Here is an 18,328-nt window from a genome sequence, read left to right as displayed (position 1 = left end):
ATTATTATTGGTACATTATACGTAAATTATTATAATTAAATACTTATACATAAATAAATAAATTAAAAAATAGTATACTTCATGTACTTTAGTGGTAATATGAAATATTATTATTAATTGTTATTAGTTACAAAGAAATATTTAACTTGTTTTAATTTTAGATTGAATTTAAAACAAGGAATTTAATTTATTATAATTTTATTTATTCCCAATCACATAGAATTATATATTTAATTAAATAAACAACTATTATGATTTTCTGTATGTGATTAATAATTTAAAAATACATTATAAGATTAATGAAAAATAAAAATAATTAAAAGATTTTTCATTAAAATTTTTCATTGGAAGATAATTACCCAATATTGTTAATATTCTATATTTAATTAAACAAATAAACCATTTTAATTTTATGTACATAATTAATAATTTTATTCTAGATTTTAAGATCCATTAGTGATTAAATAACAATCGAATTATTGATTCTGTAGTATAAAATAATATAAAAATTTTTCATTAATATTTCAATTTCAATTAATATTTTTATTCTAAATTTTAAAATCCATTTACTGATTTAATAAAAATAGAATTATTCATTCTACAATATATTTATCGTTAAAAATTAAAGATATGTTCTTATTTATATTTCATTTTCTCATTATTATTAGTTGCAAAGAAATATTCAACTTAAGATTAATGAAAACTAAAAATAATATATAAATAATATATAAATATAAAAGATTTTTCATTAACATTTTTCATTGAGAGATTCGTAATATTGTTAATATTTTATATTTAATGAAACAAATAAACAATTTTAATTTTATGTATGTAATTAATATATTTATTGTAAATTTTAAGATCCATTTGCTGATTAAATAAAAATCTATTCTACAGTTTATTTCATAGTTAAATATTAAAGATATATTATTATTTATATTTCATTTTCATTTTATTATTAAAAAAATATATTTTTCAATTATTGTAAGTATTATGTACTTAAATTATTATAGTTAAATATTTACACATAAATAAATAAATTAAAAAAATATTGTACTTTAGTTGTAATATGAAATATTATTATTAATTGTTATTAGTTACAAAAAATTATTCAATTGGTTTTAATTTTAGATTAAATTAATTTAAATTTAAGGCAAGAAATTTATTTAATTCAGTATAATTTTATTTATTCCCAATCTCATAGAATTTTATATTTAATTAAACAAGTAAACTATTATAATTTTATGTATGTGATTAATAATTTAATTTTATTTAGTATTATTTAAAGCTATTATATTTATGTCTATTTTAAAACTAATACCTTGTTTTAAATTATAAAGAATTTATTCTCGATTCAAATTAACTAAGGAAAGATTTTGTTAATATTTCCTTTAGGAATACAATTTAAAATACACCAAATTCCTTTCATTTGAATTGTATATTTAATTAAGCAAATGCGTTATAATTTTATGTAAATAATTAACAATTTAAATTCAGATTATAAGGTTCTTTTACTACCTAAATAAACTGAAATTATTGATGTGACATTTCCCTCTTCCTTAATTATATATATATATATATATATATATATATATATATATATATATATATATATATATATATAATTATTATTAATTTTTTATAAGTTGAGAAATATTTTTTAAAATGAAATATTATAATATTAATTATAAAATTATAATCTTCATGAATGTTATTTTTAATAAAATATTTAAAACCTTCATCAATCATATTTTAAATTACAAAGAACCTTCATCTTGTTTTAATTTTAAATAAAAATTACTAAATTGTGTATGAAATATAATTTAAAATAATGATGTTCATAATTTGCATTATTCAAAGCTCATCAGTCTATTTTAAAACTGTTGCCTCGTTTTAAATGACAAAGAATTTTTTTTATATTTATAATTATTTTAGAGTCAAATTAACTATAAACAGATTTTCCATTAATATTTCTTGTTGAAAGACAATTTAAAATATTTCCGATGTCATATTTAATTATCGTTAAATGATTACACAAATAATTAATAATTCAATAAAATTAAATTATCGATTCGGCATTAAAATTTTATTCTCCTGCAGCCAATTATTTTTAATTTAGCAATTTATTTTATAAAATATGTTAATCAATTCACAGACATGAAACATATTTTTAACGGTGATCGGGTAAATTTCCAAATAGCAGGGGCGATTCGAATCGTCCATAAATTTAATTTAAAGTTTTTAGGAACAGGGGACAAAAAGCTGTAAGATAAATTCCCTCCCATTCTTGAAACTTTCTTTTTTATGCTCGCATCAATATCGATATTTTCTCGAAACCAATTAATTATAGGAAAGGCACATCTCATATTTGTTCCTGCGGAATAACGCAGCAGGAAATGAAGGAAAGCTTTTGCTCAACAGCATTAATTTACCCAAGGGAACTTTTTCATTTCCTCGCGTTATGTAAAAAATACAATTATTGGAGTTTATCTGGAAAACTGTTTCAAGTGACTACGCGTCGTAATTGAATCGTTATTTAAGAAGTTGTTTCGCACATCCTTAACCCACTTTAAGTCGGTCTCCTTCTAACTCCCATTTATCACACTTACCTACTTCTTACCTTCGCCCTTAATATTCATTTACAACGACAGCAAAAAATGGTCGGAAGCAGCGTAAACTACAACAACACGCATCCATCTCGTCGCGAATTAAAAATGATCGCGAATAAATTCCGTGTCGGAATAAACTCATGTGCAGCGAGTTTTCGATTTAGACGTAGAGCAGTTCGGAAAACGCAATCCGACAACAATAAAACTAGTTGGAAAGTTTAACGATATTGTCGGCCCCAAAACAAATAATCTTATTTCAGTTTCGGATCCAATTTGTCGTGCCGTTTTCGGAACGGAATTGTCGGTTAAATGCAACGCGAACGGGTTGCGGGGATTTTCGCGTCTGCAACACAGCTGAAGTCACGCCATCGGATAAACGGGTCGGAATCACTGCAAATGGAACGTTGAAAAATGTAAACCAGGTGGCGAACCGGAAAAATTTCAGCGCGTTAAATCTTAACGCTCGTTTTTTGCTGCACTTTAAAAGTCTTATTGATTGGGATGTCTTTTTCTTTTGGCGGGCAAATCGGAACACCTAACTACCGGGAGGAATGACACAGATTAATTTTCGTTTGAAAATTAATTGTGCCCTTTGTCCCTGAAAATCACTGAAAATTTATTTTGGTGAATGTTTTGTTAAAGATGAATTAATCTTGACGATTAATTAAAGAATTGAATGGTAGAACAAATATTTCAATTTTTATGTAAAAAATGTTCAATATTAGGTAAAATTTTCAAAATATTTAATATATTTTTGAAAAATTAAATCACATTAAATTCCCATAAACCAAATTTACAAATTGCAAAATATTAAATATATTTTTTTGAGAAGATGATTATAAACTAGAAAATTAAAAAAATACGAGTAATTTTCAGGATAAATTATTTAATATATTTTTAGTTTCAATTCAAGTATCAAATACTTGTTAATCAAATATTCCACTTCTCATTAAAAGACAAATAAATTACTTAAAAATGTTAAATTATTATTTATTTCATTTATTTAATAGTCTATATCAAAATATATATTAAAATCATGTAAATTACATTATATTATATTTAAAAAAAAAAGGAAATAGAAAACTGATGATATGTAAGTCAATTTTAAAATTTTACTAATCAATAAATAAAAATATGTTTAATTAATTCTCATATAATCAGTTTTATAAAAAAATATTTAATTAATTTATATTTTTAAATTATACACAAGTATTTAACAATTAATCAAATATTTTTAATCAAATTAATAACAAAATAAACTACTTCTTATTTTTAAATTATACCAAGAATTTAAAGTCACTCAAATATTTAATTTTTTATATAAAAAAATATTAACTAGAATTAGTTAAATTATTATTATTATTTTTAATCAAATTTATTGTTAATAAATTGTACTTTATATAATTAACATTTGACAAAGAAATTTAAAAAACTAAATATAGAAATAAGTAAGTATACGTAATTTACATTTCAACTTACTATAAAATAATTTTTACAAAAATACATTTAATAAAACATTAACAGATTTTATTATTAATTATTAAAATACTAAATTAACTTCTGAAAAACTATTTTAATTGGGAATCAGAAAATATATGCATTCAATATTTAAAGAAAAAACATAACAAACATTTAAATTTCAGAAAAATACGTTTTAATAATTTATTTAATTATTTCCACAAAAAATATTTTATATATTTTTGTTTTAATAAGTTAACAGAGTCAACGAATATGAATTTTTTATACAAAAAATGTTAAAATTAAGAATTAAAATTATAAAACCACAATTATATTCTTAAAAACTATATTACATCAATAAATCAATATTATTTGCCAAATAGTATTTTAATGAATATCAAAAAGATAAGACAAAACTGAATATAAAAATAAGTAAGTATACGTAATTCACATTTTAACTAACTATAAAATAATTGTCAAAAAAATACATTTAATGAAACATTAACAGATTTTATTATTAATTATTAAAATAATAAATTAACTCCTGAAAAACTATTTTAATTGGGAATCAGAAAATATTTGTATTCAATATTTAAAGATAAAACATAACTAACATTTAAATTTCAGAAAAATACGTTTTATTAATTTATTTAATTATTTTCAGAAAAAATATTCAATATATTTTTGTTTTAATAAGTTAACAGAGTCATCGAATATGTAATTTTGTTATATAAAAAATGTTAATTAAGAATTAAAATTATTAAAACCACAATTATATTCTTAAAAACTATATTACATCAATAAAACAAATATTGTTTAATAAATTTAAAGAGTTAATCTAATATTATTTTTTTATTTATATAAAAAAAAAAATTAAGTACTCATTAAATTCTATGAAAAACATTTTTATAACAAATAATATTTTGATGATTATGAAAAAAAAGACTAAAGTGAATAAAAAATAAGTAAGTGATCAATCAAATAAGTAAGTAATCATTAACATTAAATTTTTGTATAAATCTCTTAAAAAATGATTAAATTTATTAGAATATTAATTTTTTTCTTGAAAACTATATTCAATTTTTTTAAAAACATTTGTACCTGCGATCAATCATATTTTAAATAACATAAAAAAGGAAACAGAAACCCCTATATAAGATAAGTAAATATATTTAAAAGGTTAAATTTATCAGAATATTAAATTTTTTCTTGAAAAACTATATTCAATCTTTTTAAAAACATTTGTGTGTGTGATCAATCATATTTTAAATAACATAAAAAAGGAAACAGAAACCCCTATATAAGATAAGTAAATATATAAAAAGGTTAAGTCAAAACTTTGTAAATTGATTGAAAATATATCTCGTTTCAAAATTAAAAAAAAATGATTCTCAGAAAAATATTAATATTAATTTATTTTTGATACTACATTTTTAAATTTATCAGAAAAAATATAGCATATTTAATTAATAAAATACACTAATATACTTAATATGTGTTATAATAAATACATATACAATTGTCAAAAAATTTCAAATAAAATCATTTTACATTACATTACGCTATATTAAATTTCTAAGCATCAAACCTATAATATAATAATATTAAAATAAATCGTATTTAAATAATCATCCACTGAAACTTAAAATATAAATATTTGGAATCCAATTTTCAAAGACAAATAGGGTCAATCCCAACGGTTCCATTTCTTCTATGAATCGAATAACAATACATTTCGTTAAGTACAAAATAAATATTCCAAAATATATAAAGTTCTCGTATAATATTGATTCGAATATAGAAGAGCAAACTTTTAGATAACTGGGCAAAACTGTTTTATGAACTTTCTTGTCTCCTATTTCCTAGACTTTATATTTATCTACGAGTTAAAGCGCAATTTTATTTTAAGAGTATCCAGTTGGTATGCTACATCTTTTAGTAACTCGATACGCTATTAAAATTGCTTAGTTAAAATTATTATGAAAATAACTGTTATTGCTATTGATTATTCTGAAAATCCGACCTTCATTAACGTTTAAACTGAATATGCATTATATAGTTTGTCCCAAAACAAATTTCACAAAATATAATTTGTAAAGGATAATAAATTGCGAGATTAAAGATGAATTTACATACAAGTTTGTATTATTCAGCGTTTCGTGAAATTGAGAACTGGAAAATTGAATTTTTAATTATTCAATTACGGCAGATAATATATTTATCTCTTCGGATGTGGCGTATTTTATTTAATATTCAATAATAACGATAAAATTATACAAAATTTACGTTTATTCGTATCAGTCTCTAAAACTGTACAAATATTAAACTGCAATAACATTGTTTAAACACAATACCGACCAAATTAATTAATCCAATTAGAGTATTTAATTGATTTATATAGGGGGGCGTGATAATTAGATTTGAGTCCATAAACCTGTCAGTTGTGCGGGGATATTTATGTCACCTACGAATGTTAGTCGAAAGCCACACACATTGCTTGAGTCGTCCGACAAACGGCTGCTGCATCCGATTTGACTACCAAATTCGCGGTCCGGAGTGGATGCACTTTATTTCTTCGAAATTTACGACTATTTAACCCTGTACATTAAAATTTAGTCGGAGGAACTCGGAGAGAGATTTTTTTTAGTTATTTTTAAAATTTCTAGCAACGATCGCGTACCTATGTAGTGTCTGACATGGTTTTAAATTGTGCTTTTAGAAATATCATACTGTTGGAGAAATAACAGTGTCATATTTTAAAACAATATAACAAGTTCGTGCATGCTCTGCAATTTCAAATATTCATCGGACATGTATGAGATGCATTCGCCATATTTTAAACTCGGCCACGCATTCGCCATATTTTAAATTTCCATTTGGCATTCGCCACATTTTTAACTGAACGGTTAATTACCCCAGTCGTTGAAAAAATTAAATTTATGACAAACAATTAAGACATTTAAATAAATGTAACGGTCTAAAATAAATATAAAACTCCATAAAAACAAACAGATGTTTCGTTCGCGTTTGTGTATTTTTAGAAACAAATATCGCATCGCATTACATTGAAATTGTTTTCTGAATAATGGAAGGTACTCGAGCCAAATTAGTTTGTGTTGCCGACTCTCTTTCTGTACCATTAATGCCGGAGAAACAAACACTGAAACGGGCAGATTTGAAATACGTAATTTTATTTAAATTTATTTGCGGCGAACTCGAGTATTGGTTAGTTGAACAAACAGAAACAGAAATATAAATAAACGGGCAGCTTTTATAAACAAATGCCTGTATTAAATAAAAAAAGAAAAACTTTCACGCAAAATAAATATGAACTATGTTTAATTAGATATTTTCTCAGAAAGCTCAGTTACATATTCTAATTTAGAAACTTAACTTAAACTACGGTTTCTTTTGAAACCTTCTAGTTAGATACATTAAAATAAAATGATTTTACCGCTGCAAACTAAAAAAAGTTGTTTGTATTATTAAAGCAGAGCAGGAAATTGAAAAACAAATCATTAATGAATGTGAAATAATCTGATTTAATTAAATTTTAACCTAAGAGAAGGCTTCCAATTTTCCATTTAAGTTATCGTATTAATTCGCCGTCTGGTAATGTAACAAATGTATATTATATATATTTTAAAAATAGGTCAAAGAATTACTTTTTAAAACTTGACATAAAGGGTGATTCACATAAATGATGATTGATTTATATGGAACTGAAAGTGCTTTCAATCTGAAATTCTGGTTCAAATGGATGTGACTTTAACCTTGTTTTCTTCAAATGATATGTTGCAAATGCTACATTTTTGTAAAATTCTATGTTTTTGACATATTTTATGTTTTTAAAAAAATGTCATACACTAACACCAATTCCCGTATTATCAACAACGTCAATTTTTGGTATATGTAGAGCAACTTTAGAAATTTTCATTAGACCTGATAAAAGTGTACAACAATAAGGCACTGTAATTGTTTTTGGGTGGGTTTAGTTAGGTATATATAAATATTTAAAAAAAAAATTAACGGCCAGAAGTAGAGCCACTATAAAATAAATCAGCCTTACGTGCATTTAGTCTTCGTTTATTTAGTATCTAGTAGCATAACCATTATTTTTAATAATTTCTTTTATTGATTTCAATAACTTTTCAATATAATCATTCGATATTTCTTTCCACTGATTTTGAACTTTTTCGTAGAGTTTATTCAAATTTGAGTGTTTTGTACGGATTTTCTGATAAATTTTATCCCAAAGGTTTTCAATCGGATTGAGGTCTGGGCTTTGTGCTGGCCAGCAAGGCAACCATTCTTTAACTAACACTGTCTTAGACGTGTGTTTTGGATGGTTATCATGCTGAAAGGTCTACTTTAAACTCATGTTAACTACGGCAAAAGGAAGCATATAATTCTCTAGAATGTCACGATGTCTATTATTCCGTCTATCTTAGGCCACCGTACTTTTTAGTAGACATAGGGACTATACCTTTCATTAATTGGTCTCCTCTCCCATGAAATGCCATCAGATTTGAATAATTGAAACCTAGTTTCATCCGAAAACAGCAAAACATTATTTTTCATTGGTCCATTTCATATGTTGCTTTGCAAAAAGTAGTCTCATTGCTCTATATTTTTCAGAAATGAAGAGCTTGTTTGCTGATTTTCTACCATAGAGACCAGCTTCTTTTAGTCTTCGTTTTATTTTACTCATCGACACATTAACTTCATTTCATTTTTTCGGAATGCACTGATAAAAGGGTCGCAAACAGCAAGCATTTTGTTAAAATTTCGTTTTCTACCTTTTTTGGGAACTCCTTACAGTGAATTCCTTCTGTTAAAATAGGAAATCATCCTTTGTTGACTGCAATTGTACTCTGCTTTTCACCATTCCGGAATTTATACAATTTGTTGTTTGAATTTGTATCGATAAATGAACACCTCCAGGCAAATAAATTGTAAAAACAAGTGTATTCAACATACGCTTTGGTTGCTTTACTTATGAACCCTGCTATATACTATATAACTATATAAATACAACATTACTTTATTTTTCTAAAATAAAAGAATTTTTCTAAAATAAGTTACTCCTTATTACATCAATTACCTGCCAATAAAAGTCCCGTCAAAATCAGTCCAGCCATTTCAAAGATTAGCCGGAACAAACAGACAGACAGACAAAGAGACAAAAATTGTAAAAAATGTTATTTTGGTGTATGTACCGTATTTATATTCATATGCATGTAGTAAAAAGCGGTTATTTCAATATTACAAACAGACATTTCAATTTTATTTATATTTATAGATATATGAATATGAAGGGAGGTATGGAATATTTGACAGTTTATTCCATTATTTATTATTAAAAAAATAAATTCATAAGAAGAAAATATTTCAACTCAATTATAAATATGCATATTTTTTTTATAAAATTAGGTGGTATATACCAATTTTAGGGCTAGTTTACAATTTCATTTCATAAGAAGAATATTTTTATATTTTTAACATTTCAACTGAATTATTAATATATTTTTTTATAAAATTAGGTGGTATATATATTTTAGAAGTTGTTTTCAATTTCAATTCATAAGCAAAATATTTTTAACATTTCAACTGAATTATAAATATGCATATTTTTTTATAAAATTAGGTGGTATATACCCATTTTAGGTGTTGTTTAATCATTTTTTCAATATTCATATCTAAAAATTGACAGTAGCTTTTAATTTTATGCTAATGATTTTTCTACAAATACATATTTTCATATTTTGCAATTGAAAAAAAACATTCTCAACATCGGACGAAAAATATAAATTTTTTAATTTCAAATGTCATACTGTATATATACATATACTATTCATATGAACACTGTCACGAACTTTGCTCATAGAAAATATTCCATGTTTTTTCTGGTACCTAATATTTATGAAGTTTGTAAAAACAATGTTAAAGAAACTAATTGAACAGGAAGTGACAGCATATTGAAAATATTTATATAAAAGATATAACACTGAAGTACAGATTGATGTTTGTTTTATTTATCTAAAACTCTAATGAAAATTAAATGAAAATTAATTATCAAACTTTATTGAAATTTACAATGTATATAAAGGAACTAAATAAATATAATATATTCTAATAAAAATATATTTAATAAATTATATTGAATAATGACTATCAAAGTTTGTGTGAAGTGAAGTGAAATAAATAGAGCACGAACAGTCCACTTATAGTGAGCTTCCGAGTATAAAAAAGTACAAAAGTTAACATTTACAAAAACCAACCCACCGTCACTCGGGCCCTCAAAACCACTCAAACGCTGACAAAAAGAACCGCCGAAAACGGCACGGTCGTCTCTAATTAAAATAAATTTTATTAAACTTGTCCCTCTTGCCGCAACTTTACACCGGCGTTGTAATTGCACCGGGACGATTTTTACGACGACAACAATTCGGAACAGCCCCCCAACTTCTCCATTACACCTTGACCTTGTTATCGTCGGCAGTTAACTCCAGCACTTCACTCGATTTGCAACATCTGCCGGTGATCGAGTTCGAGCCGATGATGTCGTCCGGTTTTATTTTCGATTGACGCGATTCGGTCGCGGCATGCGAACAGGCGGTTTGAGTGTGTCGGTAAGAAAATAATGGGATGGGATAAATATTTTTGAATCGAAAATCGGTCGTAAAGAATAAATTTAATGGACGTGGCCCATCAAAATTGCGGATTTCGCCGTAGTTTATGTGATTACCTATTTAAATTAAGAATGGTATTTTTGTGAAAATATTATTGTTACGCTTGTTAAGCCAACAGATCGGTGATTTATGATGTTTCAAATCAACCTCGAAGTTTTTCAATTGCCAAAGTCAATTAGGTGAATTAAAAACTGTGAAAAAATCGATTCGGAATTTAGAGATTGAATTTAATGTGATAATTAATTACACTTAAAATAATAATTTCTTATTTTTAGGAACACGTAATGTTTAAACTGAACTAAATAAACCTTTTTTATTTAAACTTGTTTTAGAGTCCTATTAATTAATTTATTTATTTTATTATAAAATAAATAAATAAATAAATAACAAGTAATTAATAAACAAGTTCCATACAACATATTAAATTAAAAAAATAATAATAAAACTTATTTAGTACCTATTAAAATGTGTATAATTTGTTAATCTTTATTAATTATATGATTAATTTATAATCAAACATTACATTAGTGTTTTATAATAATAATATTTTATAACTTTCCATTTCATTAATTGAAATATTGACATCTAGTAAAATTATTAATTTAATTTATGAATTATATCATTATAAAATATAATTTAAATAACTGACAAATAGTTGAAAATTTTTTATACTAAACAATGAAAATCCTATTAATTAACTAGATAAATTAATTAGTTAAAAAATAATAATAAAAATTATTCAGTATCTGTTAAAATTTAGATAATTAACTAATTTTAATGGACATTTATAATTAAGTATCAACATTATATATAATAATAATTTATAAGTTTTCAGTTATTTGCCGACGTATTGACATCTTGTAATATTTTAATTATCAATTATTAATTTGATTTAAAAATTATATACAGAGTGGCTCATTTGAACATAAAATAAAATTATAAAATTTGTATTAATGTCCGTTTTTAATAAACTTTTGGGCATGAAAATTGAAAAATCATACTACATTTTTCTTTAATCTAACTACAGCAAAGAATTAAGCAAACCCCGAGATGGGTATCTACCAAATTTCATAAAAAAAAGCATACTCATAATTATGTGGGAAAATTAAAAATCATATTCTTTTCTCTACTTCTTGAATATCTTTTAAAAATTATATAATTGACTAATTAATTTCAAAATTAATTAACTATCAAAATTGTGATATTAAAATTTATAAATGTACAATCATTAATTGAGATATTGACACCTGGAAATATATTTTATAATAATCATATAATTTTTACATAAAATAATTATAAAATAATTTCATATAATTAATTAAATAATAATAAAAATTATTCCATATTTACTAAATTTAAATAATTAATTAATTATAATTAACTGCCAAAATTGTAATAATAATAATTTAATTTAATCATTATTGAAAAATTAACACATGGTAATATTTTGATTATCATTTATTTTATTATATTATATAACTTAAATAATTAACAAAGTAAAAATATATATTAAACCATAAAAAACTTTTAATCCACTAGTTACATACAGTAGGAAAAGCGTTTGACCCGTCTGAATTTAGAGAGAGACATCATGCACGACAGAGACAGTAGAACTTTGTCCCATAGTGAAATACTGTCTCTTTCTTAAATAATGTCTCTTTCAGTATTCACATTGATCAAACTCTTTTCGTGCTGTATAATATAGTCTTAAAAAATAATAAAAATTATTCTATATCTATTAAAATTATTATTTATAATTAACTATCAAAATTATAATAATAATAATTTAATTGAAATAATTACACCTGGTAATATTTTGATTCTCATCTATTTTATTTTATTATGTAACTTAAATAATTAACAAATTAGTAAAAAAATATATTAAACCATAAAAAACTTTTAATCCACTAGTTACATATAACATAATTTTAAAAAATGATTATTTATTATTTTATATCTATTAAAATTAAAATAATTAATTAATTATAATTAACTATCAAAATTATAATAATAAAAATTATATTATATTAATCAAAAATTGAAATTTTAACACTTGGTAATATTTTGATTATTATCTATTTTATTGTATTATATAACTTAAATAATCAACAAATAAGTAAAAAAATTAAAAACAAAATATATTAAACTGTAAAAAATTTTTAAACCACTAGTTACATATAACATAAAATTAAAAAATGATAAAAATTGTTTTATACTTATTAAAATTAAAATAATTAATTGATTATAATTAATGTTTATAATAATATTGAGAGTTATAATAATTTTGATAGTTAATTATCAAAATTATAATAATAATAATGTAATATAATTTAATTATTAATTGAAATATTAATACCTGATAATAGTTTGATTATCATATATTTTATTTTATTATAAAATTTAAATAATTAACAAATAAATAAAAAATAATAAATAACATATATATTTTCTTATTCTATATAATTTTTTTATGTTTTATTATCAGAAATATAGAAACAAAATTTTTATTATTAATATTAATTTATTATAAATGTAACTTTAATAATAAAAGTTTGAAAATTTATATTTTTTATCATGTAAAATGTAAATTTAATATTTAATAATATAAATGTTAAATTTATTATCATATCCAATTTACTAAATTAAAATGTGTAACTGGAAAAATAACAAATATTTTTTAAAATAATATATAAAATTTCAATCATGTTTTAATTTATATATTCAGTTAACAAGCAAAATCCATTATGGCAAATAAGTTTTATTAAAAATAATTATTAGGTAAAAAAGTGTGTAGTGTATCAAAATTTAATAAAAAATAAATTATTAAATTAAAATTAAACTTTATTTAAACGCGGAAAGTTTTCAACAAAAAAGAAACACTTACCTCACAAAAGTTGGGTTGAAAGCTCAGACGCCCGATAGGCCGAAAAACTTTTCCAAGTACACGCGCCGCGCTCCAAGACCGCGAACCCGCGTTTCCCCGTTGAATGTTCACGACGCGCCGTCAGCCGACTATCCAGTCCGCCCGTCGAAACTTATGAACGTCGCGACGCGGCGCACATCCAATCCCCACTCGTCGGTTCTTCGCCGTCCCGCCACTGATCACCAAAACACAATGTCGATAACAACCGTCGTCAATCAAACGGATGCAAGGTCGCATTTTTTCGGTTTTGCACAAGTCGCCAATTAAAATGTCATTAGGGTTGAATGAAAATGAAATCGGGTTAATTGTGTTTTTTTTTCTCTCGTTCGGGTATCAAGACGACTGAATGGGAGGTGATTACTTAAGGTTTTTTTTCTGGTAGCCGGACACGGATTGATTTTCGTTTGTGTCCGGATTATTGGAGTTATTTTGTGCAACCGAACCATTTTTGGTATTCAACGCGTTTTGGTCCCGAGATTACTTCCTTTTGTGGCACGATAATCCTATTGAAAAATCCATGATTAATGACACGTATTGTGGCGTGTTAGAAAATTCTAAATTGCAGGTAACACAGCCTTAGTGAAAATTGATAATCGCTGAAAAATCCATTAAATTTTACGCAAGATTTATTATCTCGTGGAAAAATGTTTTGTAAATTTATTTCGCTTTAAGAAAACAATGCTTTAATTGTTCTATTTAGGAAAGTTCATTAAGGATTTTAATAGAAATGTATAGGACATAATACTCCCAATGAGATAGTATAAGGTCAGGAATGATTAAACTTGAATGCTGTTTATCGTAGTTTTTTGCTGTATTTTTTATACGATTTGAGTCTGAATGTGTGCGAGAGGTTCAGTAAGACGTTGAGCGACAAAGAACGTCAAGACTGTCGCCTTATAACTTTAGCTTAGTCTCCAGTTTGTGCTTGTCCTAACATTATAACGTTGTCGTCAAAGTTTATAGTGGTGTTCTTTTGATGTACGATGGAATGAGGTCGTCATTTGTGGTGATTTTGTTTTACTAAGCGTGGTGATCAGGTTCTGAAAGAAAGAGGAATTCCATATTTTTTGTGGGGAATTTTGTATAACGAATAAATAAAGTTATTATTCCGATTTCGATTCCGATTTTTCTACCGGATGGTCCCTGACCTCACCTGTAAAGGTATCTTTTAATTTCAACATTTTTACATAGACAGACACACAATCTTTAACAGAACTTGAGCAACAAATAGACATGAAATGAAATAAGATACCTCAAGATGAAATTGATAATCTTATTAGATAAATACCAAAGTATGGCAATGATTAAATAAATAAGTATGAAGGTCCAACTCATTATTTAGATTAACTTTTTTATATTTACATGTACATTAAAAAATTCTTTTTTTAAATTTTTAAAATATTATTAAACGTAATTTAATATTCAAAAGCATATTTTATAATTTAAAATATTTTTAATACATTTTATTATATAAAATAAAAAATGTATATTATAACCAACCCCAATATTTTACGTACATGTTGAAAAATGACCGTAATTTAATATTTAATTTTAAGGACCCTAATGAAAATTGATGATCGTAAAAAATAGCTTATTAACACTTATTTTTATTGTTAATTTGAGCATGAAATTCAGATAGTCAATCTCATTTTGCAGGATCAGCATCACAAAAACCTTTTTACTGTGGGATACAGATCATAAAAACAGGGTTGCACGGAAAAAATATAATAAATCTCACTTCGTTACTGCACCACACAAAAAAATATATCGAATTTTCTGTCGAGATATTTTTTGAACCATAAAATGAAATATTTAAATTAACGGAAATTGGACTACGTACTCTATTGAATTCGAATGAAAATAATAGTTTGTTATAAATACAAATAAACATAAAAACAAAACAAAATAAATGAAATTCATAAATATTAATGAGTATGTATTTTTAAATTTATTTGTATTTATAACCAAGGAAAATGTTAATTAATAAAAATCAAAAGATAATTTTGCTTTTTGTTTAATGAAACTTATAAACTTCATATTTGGTTTTCCAATTTATTTTAGGAGTATTTGTTCGGTTCGAATAGGTTAGGTCAAATTAAGTTACTTTATTTTCTATGTAATTTATTAAAAATTTGCTTTGCTTGAAAAAAATATAATAAATCTCACTTCGTTACTGCACAACACAAAAAGAATATATCGAATTTTCTGTCGAGATATTTTTTAAACCACAAAATGAAATATTTAAATTAACAGAAATTGGACTACATACTCTATTGAATTCGTAAGAAAATAATAGTTCGTTATAAATACAAATAAATATAAAAACAAAATAAAGTAAATGAAATTCATAAATAATAATGAGTATGTATTTTTAAATTTATTTATATTTATAACCAAGGAAAATGTTAATTAATAAAAATCAAAAGATAATTTTGCTCTTTGTTTAATGAAACTTATAAACTTTATATTTGGTTTTCCAATTTATTTTAGGAGTATTTATTCGGTTCGAATAGGTTAGGTCAGATTAGGTTACTTTAATTCCTGTGTAATTTATTAAAAATTTGTATCATTTCAGTCTTGTTAATATAAATAAATATTAATAAATTAAATAAATTCTTTTATTATAAATAATTTAAATCTTTTAACAATATCTTTCTATTTATAATGAAATTAATAGAAAATTAAATAATATATTTTAAGTATTTATTTAAGTTTAATAAATCCAGTATTTTAAAGGTGTCAATAACTCAGATCATTTCAGGTCAAGTTAGCTTAGGTTAAATTATTAGTTATTAATTGGATTAGATTTTATATAATGAACTAAGAATTTACAAAATTTCAATCTTATTAATAAAATAAATAATAATTTAAATAAGGTATATTTTATAAGGTAATAATTAATTAACAAATTAATAATTCACATAAAATTAAAAGATATTTTTACTATTTGTTTAATAGAGCTAAGCTTCTTTATTTTATTAATAATAATAAATGGTATTAATTCGATTCGAATAGTTTCGATCAAAACAGATTAGGTTAACTAAAGATAGAGAGGGTTAGGTTTTTTATTACAATTTATATAACATTGCAATATTGCATAATAATTTTGAGACAAGTAACAATAAGCAGATCTCTAGTTCAATGTAAACAGAATTTATTACATTCCAATAACTTCCGATTAATTCTTGTCAAAAACACAATTGAAAATATAAAATTTCTGCAATTGTGACCACTTAAACTGAACAATAGAGCATTTTTCATCTCGATATTGTTCAACATACACAAATCCAAAGATAAACCTACCAGTATGTTCATATTTCTCTAAAAAGCAATCTTTCACCCAGTCGCATTAGTTAACGTCAGCCCGTACTAAATTGACAAATATCCAATACGAAACAAGCATCTGAAAAGGGTACACGTAGCTTTTACGTTTTATTGAGCCGTTGAACAAAACCGTTTCAATTAATCGTCACTTTTCTTTGTTACCTTTTAGAAATTAGTCAATATTTTGCACCGGGCCCGATCTACAAAGGAGCTTTATGAAAGTTACGTAACTCCTTTGAAAATCCCTCCTAATTAAATCCAATGTAATTGAACGCTTTGAAAGTGCCGAAAGTATCGCCAATAGGCTCGATTAATTATCAGAATCTGAACGATAATCGAAATGTTTATAATTCCGCCCTTACCGCAGTTGTCTGGTGTCATTTACCCGCCCGTATCACTGTCGTAAGGGATAAAATAAACCGAGTTTTGAGGGTGAAGGAACGTATTGCGCTGTGACTTCACAAAATTTGACACATACATTAGGAGTTCCGCAAACTAAAACCGAGAACACTAACGCAAACCGATCGTCTAGACAGTTTCCTCTTCGCGACATCGCCTCGTACCGAATCTTATTTGCATTAAACACTGTTTTACTTGTTAACACAAAAAGTTTTAAAGACTCGTTCGGTGTCGGTGAAACTAGGCGAAAATGTTAAATAAAAGATTCTACAAACGCGTACCGTTACCATTTTGTTTTCTCTCACAGCAGAAATGATTATTGACTCCCATTGTTGCTGAGAGCTTCCAGCGGCAGCATCTCGAAAAAATATCGCCTGCCTTTCAGACACGAACGTTTTCCCAAGTTCCTTCACGACGTTAAAAGCTTTGAAATTCAATTTTACCCAGTTGACTCCAGTTTCACATGCGATCTAATTGAATAACGAGTTGTTAACAAACTTGTTCTTAATGTCTGCGGCAAAAACGGGGCCACACTCCATAAATTCCTTAATGGCATTTTGAATATTGGTATGCGCAACAAAGGCAACTGCACAGTTTTGTTATTGATCAAATTCAGGCAATTTCGTTCAACCGACCAATTTACTGTTTTATAAGATTATTAATGTTTTATGGCCGATAAAACTGGAATAAGGATACTCATCTCTGTTATTAAGATATCTTTCTTTATTAGCTGAAATTGGATTAGATTTCTGTATTTATTTCGTCGAAATTTCGTTACAATTTAAACTGTTAGCAAAAAATAAGGGAAATTGCAAGTTAGGTTAAAAAGGAGAGATCTAAAAATTGTTAAATATTTAGTAAGTTAATTTTGTACACAAATAAAGGATAACAATTGGGTTCGTAGGTTAGCATAGAAAAAATAT

The sequence above is a fragment of the Aethina tumida genome, chromosome 5, assembly GCF_024364675.1.
Source record: "Aethina tumida isolate Nest 87 chromosome 5, icAetTumi1.1, whole genome shotgun sequence".
Classification (NCBI taxonomy): Eukaryota; Metazoa; Arthropoda; class Insecta; order Coleoptera; family Nitidulidae; genus Aethina; species Aethina tumida.
This window is presented reverse-complemented; position numbering follows the sequence as displayed.